This window comes from Pan paniscus, chromosome 6 (genome assembly GCF_029289425.2).
Source record: "Pan paniscus chromosome 6, NHGRI_mPanPan1-v2.0_pri, whole genome shotgun sequence".
In the NCBI taxonomy this organism is placed as follows: domain Eukaryota; kingdom Metazoa; phylum Chordata; class Mammalia; order Primates; family Hominidae; genus Pan; species Pan paniscus.
In genome coordinates this window covers 98,222,501-98,234,932 of record NC_073255.2, presented here as the reverse complement: position 1 = coordinate 98,234,932, position 12,432 = coordinate 98,222,501, and the positions used below count along the sequence as shown (strand labels likewise).

Sequence of the window (12,432 nt, the reverse complement as noted above, 5' to 3'; positions counted from 1 at the left end):
TTGCTGATTGAAATGCCACTATGTGGCACATCACTGTATAAAAAATATACCATGAATAATGAATTCAGAGTCTTAATGTTATAGAGATAGAAATTCTTCTCAAATTGATGAATAGTTTGAAATCAATGTCAGTCGACCTTCCAAAAGATGATTCTTTTGGAATTTGAAAGGCTGAATCAAAAATATATGTAGAAGTACAAAGACCCAAGAATAGGTAAAATACTGTTAAAGAAGATAAAAATGTGGGAAAAATTTCTTTATATCAAGTATTGAGAGTAATATAAAGTTTGTAGTAATTAAGATAATCTAGTATTGGTGCAGGTATAAACCAACTGAACAGTACAGACATTGCTTTTTCCCCTCCAAAAAAAGAGCCCCACTCATATTCAGAAACTTGGTTTATAACAGAACTGGCATTATAGGTTAGTGGAAAAAGAGTTTTCAATAAATGGTACTGGGACGACTGTTTATTGTTACGAAAGCAAAAAAATTAAACTCTTACATATAAAACTATTAGCTGTATAAGACTTAAATGTGTAATATAAGCTATAAAACTTTTAAAGATGAGGCCGAACATGGTGGCTCACGCCTGTACTCCCAGCACTTTGGGAGGCCAAGGCGGGTCAATCACCTGGGGTCGGGAGTTCAAGACCAGCCTGGCAAACATGGCGAAACGCTGTCTCTACTAAAAATACAAAAATTAGCTGGGCACAGTAGCAGGTGCCTGTAATCCCAGCTACTCAGGAGGCTGATGCAGGAGAATCGCTTGAACATGGGAGGCGGAGGTTGCAGTGAGCTGAGATTGTGCTGCTGCACTCCAGCCTGGGTGACAGAGCAAGACGACATCTCAAAATATATATGTATTATATTATAATATATTATATATAATATAATATTATATATATTATATATAGTATAAAATAAATAATATTATATTATATTAAATATAATATTATGTATATATAATATAATATTATATAATATATATAATATAATAATATATATCATATTATATATAATATTATTAAATATAATATAATATTATATACATAACATTATATATAATATATAATTATATATACTATACTATAATAGAATATATACTATTATATATAATATAATATAATATATTATATATAATACAATATATTATATATAATATGATGTATATTATATATTCTATAATATAATATAATATTAAATATAATATAATATAATATATAATATTATATATTATATTATATAATATTATATGTAATATATAATATAATATAATATAATATATAATATAATATAATATATAATATATAATATAATATATAATATAATATATAATATAATACAATATATAATATAATATATAATATACTATATAATATGATATAATATATAATATATAATATAATATAATATATAATATAATATAATATGTAATATAATATATAATATCATATATAATATAATATAAAATATATAATATATAATATAATATAATATAATATAATATATATGATATAATATATGATATAATATATGATATAATATATGATATAATATTATATAATATATAATATAATATATGATATAATATATGATATAATATTGTATATAATATAATATATGATATAATATTATATATAATATTAGATATGATATAATTTTGTATCTAATATTATATATAATATTATATCATATCATATATTATATCTAATATTATATATTATATTATATATAATATATTATATTATATCTAACATTATATATTATATTATATATTATATTATATATTATATTATATTATATATTATGTTATATATTATATTATATATGACATATTATATCGATATAATATGTCATATATAATATAATATATAACATAATATATAATATAATATATTATATTATATATAATATATTATATTTAATATAATATATTATATTATATATTATATATTCATGTTATATATAATCTATGAATACATTATATATTCATATTATATATGAATACATTATATATTCATATTATATATGAATACATTATATATTCATATTATATATGAATATATTATATATGAATATATTATATTCATATTCATATTATATAATATGAATATATAATATATTCATATTATATATGAATATATTATATATGAATATATTATATTCATATTCATATTATATAATATGAATATAATATATTCATATATTATATTCATATTATATAATATGAATATATAATATATTCATATATTATATTCATATTCATATTATATAATATGAATATATAATATATTCTTATATAATATGAATATATATATGATATGAAATTTATCTTTATGTTGTCAGGGAAAGATAAATATGCAAAAAGTCACACACACAGGAAATGACTAATACAATTTTATGGCATCAAAAGATACCATCGATAAAGTAAAACACAAGTCACGAACTAGGGGAAAGAAGATGAGGTAGCATCCAAAATACATGAAGAAATCTTCTAAGTCTATTAAAAGACTATACGACCTAACAGAAAGAAGCAGCAAAAGCCATGAAAAGGTATGTCACAGAAGAGGAATCATGAAAAACAAATATACATATACAATTATATTCTACCTAAACATTAATTGGGGAAATGAAAGTTAAAATAACCATGAAATACATTTCCATACTCACAAAATTGACAAGTATGAAAGTCTGACAATATTAAGGGTTAGTGAGATGTGATGTGAATTAAACTTTTCTAGAACGATGATGTGAATGTCAATTGCTTCAAGCATTTTGGAAAACAAATTTATATTATTTAACGAAGCTGAACTTGTAACTTAGTAATTCAACAGGTGAGTATTTACCCTAGAGAACTTTGAAAACATGTCCATTTGAACAAAAATATTCATAATAGAATTGAATAGTTACAGAAGTAGACTGTGTACATTAACAAGTAAATAAATTTTGCTACATTCACATTGTGTTGGCACTGGATGACTGTGAGAATAAATGTACTGTATCCTCAAACAACAATATGAATGAATTTCAGGAACATAATGTGTAATAAAATTAAAAAGCAAATAATAGACAATTGTGTGCAATGTAATTTCTATGTAGAACTATGCAAAAGTAAAACAATACGCTGTTTTGGCATAGATATATGGTAAAAGTCAAAAAGCAAAGCAAAGGAATGTTAAACACAAAATTTATGATTTAATTTCCTCTGAGCTGAGAGGAAAGGGAATGAAATTCAGAATGACATAGGATAGTTCAAAGATAGAAATGATAACCATTTCTAAAGCCAAATGTTGGACACAGTGTGCATTTGAATCATCATTCCTTATATCTTACACATATTTTATGTTTAAAATGTACTCCATATTTAGAAACATGGTTTTATTTTGTCTTATTTATTTATTTATTGAGATGGAGTCTTGTTCTGTTGACCAGACTGGAGTGCAGTGGCACAATCTCAGCTCACTGCAACCTCTGTCTCCCAGATTCAAGCAATTCTCATGTCTCAGCCTCCGAGGTAGCTGGGACTGCAGGTGTGCACCACCATGCCCAGCTAATTTTTGTATTTTTAGTAGAGACGGGTTTCACCATGTTGGCCAGGCTGGTCTTGAACTCCTGACCTCAAGTGATCTGCCCACCTCAGCCTTCCAAAGTGCTGGGATTATAGGCATGAGCCACCATGCCTGGCAAAAGCATGGTTTTAAAACACAACCAATAATAGCATAGGATATCCCCAAAGCATTTGTAACAAAGTGATTCTACAAAATATCTATAAAACATCTCAGAACAAACTTAAATAGATTAGGTTATTTATCTAATTATTTTTGCCCATTTTTCTGACTACATATTAGGAAAAGAAGGATAAAACTATCTGAAGCCCTGTTAAAAGTCTGAGTCATTTCTGCTCTATTTCTTTCCCTACGAATGGTAAGAGCTGGGGATTGTGGTATGTGCCTTTAGTCCTAGCTACTCCGGAGGCTGAGGCAGGAGGATCACTTGAGCCCAGGACTTTGAGGCCGCTGTAAGCTATGATCATGCCACTGCACTCCAGCTCAGGCAACAGTGAGACCCGGTCTCAACAAACAAAAGAAAATAAAAGAATGGTAGACAAGGTAAGAGAACATGAACAGGTATGAGAGGAGCATAGAACAAGAATGAGTTTTATCAGGCATTTCTTTTCATGTTTGTTGCACAGATAGTGTTCACGTTACTTGATCAGTTGGCATGGTCAACGAATCAGTGTTCTGATTAATTATTCTTTTTACTAGTTAATTAAGATTAAACCTCAGTTAATTAGAATATCCTCTCTACTTCTAATAGAAATCTAAAGATGACAGAAGAGGTTGATGCTAGAAATTTAAGATGATCGACAAGAGTCAGTACAGATGTCCAACCTCTCATTTACAAAATCATATAGTCCTTTGGAGCTGAAAATTCCTTGGAGATGTTCTATTTCTGCCCCTCATTTTGCAGTGGTTGCATTGAACCTGAATCTGCTATTTCAAAACAGAGCTAGTACTCTGTTCTTCAAAGGCTTTACTTCTCTGGCATATACCATGATTATTGATCCTCATAAAAAGCTTCAAAGCACACTGATGACAGAATGGCCAGAGAGACATTCCCCTGCTTTTCATTTAAGAGCAGGAAAGTGCACTGGCTGGTATATTTTAGAAGACACTTTACAATGGCAAAATAAAAGGATTGCCTACTTTATCAAAGTTTAATGTACTCGCTAGAACCAATAAATAATGGAATAGCGATGGTTTCCCATGGAGAGAACTGCAACTTCAATTCAGCATGAGAATAAATAATTACTATTGTAAACAAATCATTTTTTAAAGACCTAGAATGCTGTTCAACCAAATGCACTTAAGCTGAATTCTGAACCATACAAATGTTTCAGAGTGCTTATTATCAACAGTGAGTTCTAAGGTAAAACTGAAGGATGTCAACAGGTAGAAATTAATGAAGATTACATAGGTTTTAGCTGCTTTATTAATGCAAGGTTCTTCAGAGATAAAAAAAAAAACCACAATGAATTATAGGGGTCCTTTTCCATGATTTATGATTCATGTAATGGCTGCTGTAGTTGAACCTATTAACTTGGTTAGAATTTAGTATGATTGTAGCTTTGCAGCAGCATAAAAAGAAATTGCTCATGTCTCAGGAATGTTGTATTATAAAACAAGTGAATATATTTTTAGAACATAATGCTTCATTTCAATGTCACTTGAAAATCCAGCTTATAAAAACCACAAGGCTGGAAGTTGAAGGAAAAGATCACATTGAGTTTCTTAGAAAATTACAGGAGAGTAAAATACTATTATAATATGAATATTTTATTGACATTAATATGCTTGCTCTTGTCACAAGTAACTTTTGTTGGCATGGCCTCAATCCCTGCCAGCAAATTTCAAGCAAACACATAATTTACTCAGAATGTGGACCAACAGCACCTAAGAAAGAAGCAAACAACTTTATATCTATTAGACACTCATTATATGAAATCACAGAAACTACACATTGTCCACTGTTTTGGGTAATTCTTTTAGCTAATTCACGTCTTTCAGATAACTTAGAAAATTCTGTATTTTTTTCATAGAAATTCCACAGGTTTAGAAGTTGAGAGGCTTAGAATCTTGTGTCAGATCTGCTGTTATTTGGGGAAGTCACTTTACCTCCTTTGGTCTGCCTCAATCTTCTACAAACTGGAAATAACAAATTTATTCTTAGTTTCCTAAACTAGCCATTCATCAGCATTGTCATATTTAAGGAATTTCTTAAGAACCCTAATTCTCAAATTATAGTCAGCTTTGGGTAAGTCCTAGAGATCTATCTTTTTTAAAAAAACAAAAAGCCTCCCCAGGTGAGGATCCATAAACAGATTTGTAAATCAATAAGCTACATAATTTCAAAGGTACTTTTTAGCTCTGTGATTCAGAAAATATATACTTGTTGATGAAGGTTACAATTCAAAGAATACTCGTTTTAGAATTGTAAAAGACTCCGGTTGCATTCTTATACACTAACAACAGTCAAGCCAAGATCCAAATCATGAACAAACTCCCATTCACAAATGCCACAAAAAGAATAAAATACCTAGGAATACAGCTAGCAGGGGAAGCGAAAGAGCTCTACAGGGAGAACTAGAAACCACTACGCAAAAAAATCAGAGATGACACAAACAAATGGAAAAACATTGTATGCTCATGGATAGGAAGAATCAATATGATGAAAGCAGCCATACTGCCCAAAGCAATTTATAGATTCAATGCTGTTCCCATTAAACTACCACTGACATTCTTTGCAGACCTAGAAAAATCTATTTTAAAATTCATATGGAGCCAAATGAGCCTGAATAGCCAGGGCAGTCTAAAGTCAAGGCAGTCTTATGCAAAAAGAGCAAAGCCATTGGGAACCCTAGGTGTTAGGCTCAAATGTCAGCTTTCTAGGAGGTGCTGAGAGGGTGGAATTGTCCATCTATCTCAGAACTTGGTGGACAGTTTTATAGTTTCTTGATACCTTTCCAAGACAGACACTTGAGTTACATTCTTGGGGCTTTTCTCTTGAAGGTGTGATGGGCCTACCTCCTGGTGTCAGGCCTCCTATGGTCCCCCAATGGGGATCTCCCCTGGGAGACAGACTCCAGTGGGCATATCCCCTCTGGGAATGCAGCCTCCTCCCCATGGGATGCGAGGCCGTCTTTGACCCTTGGCCACAGAGTATGGAAGTAGCTCCACAGAGACATGGGCTCAACTCCTCAGGGCCACATTACCACAGACCTATTTGTTTGTTATGCTGCTGTTCACGGAGTCTCTCCAGATTGTCTGGTTTTCCTTACAGAGCCCCATCCCCCGAGAATGTGCCCATCAAGACCCTAGACTCATCTTGGCCCTCCTAGCTCCCTGCCTGTTTCCTGAAAGGCTGTACATAGTCCTTTTATTTCCTTGTGGCCCATGAAACTGGTTTATAATAAACTCTTAAGAGAATATTAAAAAAAAAAAAAAAAGCTGAAGGCATCACACTACCCAACTTCAAACTGTACTACCAGGGCTACAGTAACCAAAACAGCATGGTACTAATACAAGAACAGACACATAGAACAATGGAATAGAGTAGAGAGCCCAGAAATAAGACCATTTACCTAGAACTATCTGATCTTTGACAAAAATGACAAAAATGCAATAAAGAAAAGGATACGCTACTTAATAAATGGTGCTAGGATAACTGGCTAGCCATATGCAGAAAATTGAAACTGGACCCCTTCCTTACACAATATACAAAAATTAACCATGATGGATTAAAGACTTATATGTAAAACCCCAAACTGTAAAAACCCTGGAAGATAACCTACGCAATTACCATTCAGGACACAGGCATGGGCAAAGATTTCATGACAAACACACCAAAAGCAATTGCAACAAAAGCAAAAATTGACAAATGGAGTCTAAATAAACTAAAGAGCTTCTGCACAGCAAAAGAAACAATCAACAGAGTAAACAGATAACCTACAGACTGGGAGAAAATTTTTGCAAAGTATGCATCTGACAAAGGGCTAATATCTAGCATCTATAAAGAACTTAAATTGATGAGAAAAAAACAATGCCATTAAAAAGTGGGCAAATGACATGAACAGACACTTCTTGAAAGAAGACATACGTGCAACCCACAATCATATGAAAAAAAAGCTCAACATCACTGATCATTAGAGAAATGCAAATCAAAACCACAATGAGAAAGCATCTCACACCAATCAGGATGGCTATAATTAAAAAGTCAAAAAATAATATGCTGGCAAGGTTGTGGAGAAAAACGAATGCATATACACTGTTGGTGGGAGTGTAAATTAGTTCAACCATTGTGGAAAACAGTGTGACAATTCCTCAAAGACCTAAAGACAGAACTACCATTTGACTCAGCAATCCCATTACTGGGTATATACCCAAAGGAATATAAATTGTTCTATTATGAAAACACATGCACGTGTGTGTTCATTGCAGCACTATTCGCAATAGCAAAGATATGGAATAAACCCAAATGCCCATCAATGATAGAATGGGTAAAGAAAATGTGATACATATATACCATGGAATACTATGCAGCCATGAAAAAGAATGAGACCACATCCTTTGCAGGGACATGGATGGAGCTGGAGGCCATTATCCCTAGCAAGCTAATGCAGGAACAGAAAACCAAATACCGCATGTTCTCACTTATAAGTGGGAGCTAAATGATGAGAATACAGAGACCCATAAAGGGAAACAACACACACTGGAGACTTTTGGAGGGTGGAGGGTGGGAGGAGAGAAACGATCACGAAAAATAACTAATGGGTACTAGTTACCTGGGTGCAGAAATAATCTGTACAACAAACCCCCATGACACACATTTACCCATGTAACATCTTGCACAAGTACCCTTTAACCTAAAAGTTAAAAAAAAAAAAGACTCTGGTTGAGGGCTGGGTGCTGTGGCTCATGCCTGCAATCCCAGCACTTTGGGAGGCCAATGCAGGCAGATCACTTGAGGTCAGAAGTTCAAGACCAGCCTGGTCAACATGGTAAAACCAAGTCTCTACCAAAAATACAAAAAAGAAAAAAAAAATTCACTGGGCATGGTAGCACATGCCTGTAGTCCCAGCTACTCGGGAGGCTGAGGCAGGGGAATCGCTTGAACCTGGGAGGCAGAGGTAGCAGTGAGCCAAGATCCAAGATCACACCACTGCACTCCAGCCTGAGTGACAGAGCAAGATTTCGTTTCAAAATAAAATAAAATAAAATACTCTGGTTGCAATTAAATTAATTTTAACCTTAAATTAATCTTAACATTGAAACTATACAAAACAATGTCTTAAAAAATATAAGGATTTTCCATGAAAAGGTTCAAGATCATTATTATGAACATAAACATCACTATAGGTTTACACATAGGCCAATGCAGATATGCTCGTGACATGAAAGATTTAATCCACATGTGAACTAAAGAAATTAAATAATGTTTCACATACTTCTTATGGGACAGTCTCATTTTATAAGGAAAAATTTTAATTTAATGAGGCATTATAATTTTTATATATATATATTTTTGAGAGACAAGTTCTCACTGTTGCCCATGCTGGAGTACAGTGGAGTGATCCTAGCTCACTGCAGCCTCAACTTCCCAGGCTTAAGCGATCCTCTCACCTCAGCCTCCTGAGTAGCTAGGACTATAAATGCAAGCCACCAGAGCCAGGTAATTCTTTTTGTTTTTTGTGAATTGGGGTCTGGATACATTGCCCAGACCGGTCTCAAACCCCTAGGCTCAAGTGAGGCTCTCACCTCATCTTCCCAAAGTGCTGGGATTATAGGCCTGAGCCACCGTGCCCAGCCTAAGACATAAGATAATTAATGACCATGTGACCATGTAGTTTTTATTAAAGTGGCATTCTCATGTCTCCTGGTTCCCCTTTACCCAAACCCATACAAATTAACTGCAAAACCTGTCTTCGGGTTTTTAAGCTGATTGATTTTCTGTGTGGAGTTCTCTGCCACAACCTGATAGAATATTGGAAATTATTTAAGATAGTAATTTGAGAATAACTAATAATAAACCCTTCTCACTGATGGCATTGACAGTAATTAGGCCACTGAGCCAATTGTGTCTTGAGACTAGTCCTAGTTGCATTATCAAGAGCAACTTTCTATTCACAACAGCCAGGAAATATTCATTGAATTCTTCTAAAAGCAGCGTCATATCATGCACATGTATTTTATAGGAAAGTTAAAAAACAACTTTCACATCGTCAAAATAATTGCCAATCTGCCAGGCTCGTGCCTGCCAACTCTGGTTCTTATTGGATTTTTAAATGTGAATCATGTATCCATAACTGTGAGTCCACATTAATGTTCTGCCAGAGCCTGGCATCAGCCTCTGCATAGACAATCACAAGCCAATAGAGAGGGAATGGAAACAGCACTCTATTGATCTTGGCTTATTTATTCATAAACTAGGAAAGCAGTTGAACAGCTATGTGAGAAGCCTACTTTCTCTTCATGTAACACGTTGGCCTAAGAGATCTATAGAGCTTTTTAAAAACAAAGAAGGCAGCAAGATTTAAAATAATAAAACCAGTAAGTGTTACTTTTGTGATTTCCCTTGCTGATTTTCTTACAGTCCTCCCTAAAATTTTAATTATATATTTTATAACATTTAGTTATAATTTTATTTATACTTGGTCCTTCTCTGAGTATTGTGTAAAGAGATTAGGTATTGTCTGAAACCAAAATTTATCAGAGAAGTGGCATCTTCAGAACCTAGCATGTTGGCGGTGGCAGTGTGACTGTGACAGACCCTCAAGGGAAGGTGAAACTCAAGGAAAAGTGTCATATTTGGATGCTTTTCAGGAGATTCTCAATGTAGTGCTAAAACCTTGAAAATTCTGTGTTTGCTTTCTCTTAAAAAGAAAAAAGTATTTATTTAGGCAATAGGTATTTTTAAAAGTGAGAGAAACTATCAGAGAGCTGTAGCAGAAAAGCAAGTTAAAAATAAAGGAAACAGAAAAGGAACTGATACAGCTGATTTGATACTAGAAAAATCACCCAGGAGGCAGCGTGGAGAATGGATTGGAGAAGGGCGGACATTCAGTCAGAGACTTTGTGAGTAAGTTACATTTGCATGAAGTCAATGATAGCGGGGGTGGAAAGGATGGATTGGATTAGAGGGACTTTAAGGAGGTATCAATCATTGCTACCTGGGACAGGAGGAGGAGGAACAGGAGGAGGAAATTTTGGTGAGATGACCAGTTCGTGTTAAAGAAAAGTTTGAATTGCCTACGGCAAATCCTTGTGAAAATATTTACTTAATGGGCAATTGTAGATGTGCTCAGATATCTCTGTCTCATATATACATAAGACAGATTGTGGTGTCATTAACATAGGTAAATGGAGTGATCAACATATTTCCCAAGAAAAAGATAAACTATAAATGGTCTGCTAGAATTGACAAGATTAATTGTTGATGACAATAACTGGAGACCTTGGTAAATGATACAGCAATTTCATGCTTAGAGGAAAAATTCAATTTCAGAGTTGAAGAGTAAATTATAAGTGAGGAATTGGAGACAACAAATTGAAGCCATGTTTTTAGAAAATTTGGTGGAAAAGGGAGACTGACAGAAAAGTAGGATCAACAGGGGGTTGATTCAGAAACCTTACATATATTTATAGACTGAAGGGAAAAATCATAGAGAAGGTATGTTTGAAGAGAGAAGAGAAAAAGAATAAAATATCAGGTGATATTTGAGATAAAAAGAAACGGCATTCAAGCTCACGAGCATACATGAAGCTTGGACAGGAGGGTAGATGCCTCCCTTAGTGTGGGAGAGCTAAAAGACAAAAATGGGAAGGGATGCCAGGAAGAGTTTTCAGAGATGAGAAAAGGGGCAGAAAGTCAATGCTATTACACAAAGGTCAAGATTCTTTAAAATAAATTTTTAACTTGTATTATTGAAATGATACATATTTATAGTAAAAATATTTTAATACAGAACATTTTAAAAGAAAAATACAACATTCTTGATACAAATAGAATTGCCCCTTCCCCTTGCCTCCTCTTGCAAGTGGGCCCACATTGGAATGTTTTATAATCTTTCATGCACTGGGAAGGTCACAAATATCACTAATATGCTTTAGGTTTCAGCTCAGTCATTTCTATCTTCCTTTTATCCTGAACTGTTTACGCTAACTCCCCAATGTTTGTCAAATAGTCATCATCCACATCACTGAATTTTTCATATTTTCCAAACATTTCCCCTAAGTATTTTCTTTCACAGACTTGAGTTACATTGAAAGCAAGAGCCACATTCCACTCATCTTCAGAATTCCACAACACAAATTCAGAGCTTTAGACATTGTAGACCAGCACTGTAAAACAGAATCTTCTGTGATGATCGAAATGCTTCTCTATGCTATCTAGTACAGCAGCTACTAGCTACTGTGGTTATCACCCATTTGAAAGGTGAAACTCAAGAACTGAACTCTTAATTAAAATTAAAATGTGGACTGGACCTACTGAATCGAACAGCACATTTGTACACAATTAGTATAGTGGTTCAAAGAATTACTTTTTAGTTGGCTTTTTGGATGGTTGTATTTTTATTCCTTTTTAAAATATATATTTGTTTTTCAAGGCTTACTGTAAATTAGAGGGAGCAAATTGGAGGAGAAATGACAAAAGAAACAGAAAAAATGTTTAATCAGACAAAGGAACTAAAAAACCTCAGTCTTAATTAGAAGATGGTCAAACAAATCTCTTAACTGATGTTCACAATGATGGTTTCAAGTCATCTAAGGAATGGGTGAGTACCAGGGAACTTGTGTAATTTCAATCAAATTTAATTTTTACAATAATCCCAAGAAATATATCATTATCCCTACATCACAGACTAAAACAAAATAA

The 12,432-nt window shown here is 33.1% G+C and overlaps 1 long non-coding RNA gene across 1 annotated transcript in view; it reads left to right on the top strand.

Annotated features, from left to right (window-relative positions):
- The first annotated feature begins 10,008 nt into the window (after positions 1-10,008).
- LOC130541655 (uncharacterized) overlaps positions 10,009-12,432 on the top strand; it is a 2,651-nt gene continuing 227 nt past the window's right edge. The window contains exons 1-3 of the long non-coding RNA XR_008955738.1: positions 10,009-10,106; positions 10,457-10,635; positions 12,164-12,432. The exon at positions 12,164-12,432 is cut by the window's right edge and continues 227 nt beyond it. This is a non-coding gene — a long non-coding RNA (uncharacterized LOC130541655). The remainder of the gene's footprint in view (positions 10,107-10,456; positions 10,636-12,163) is intronic.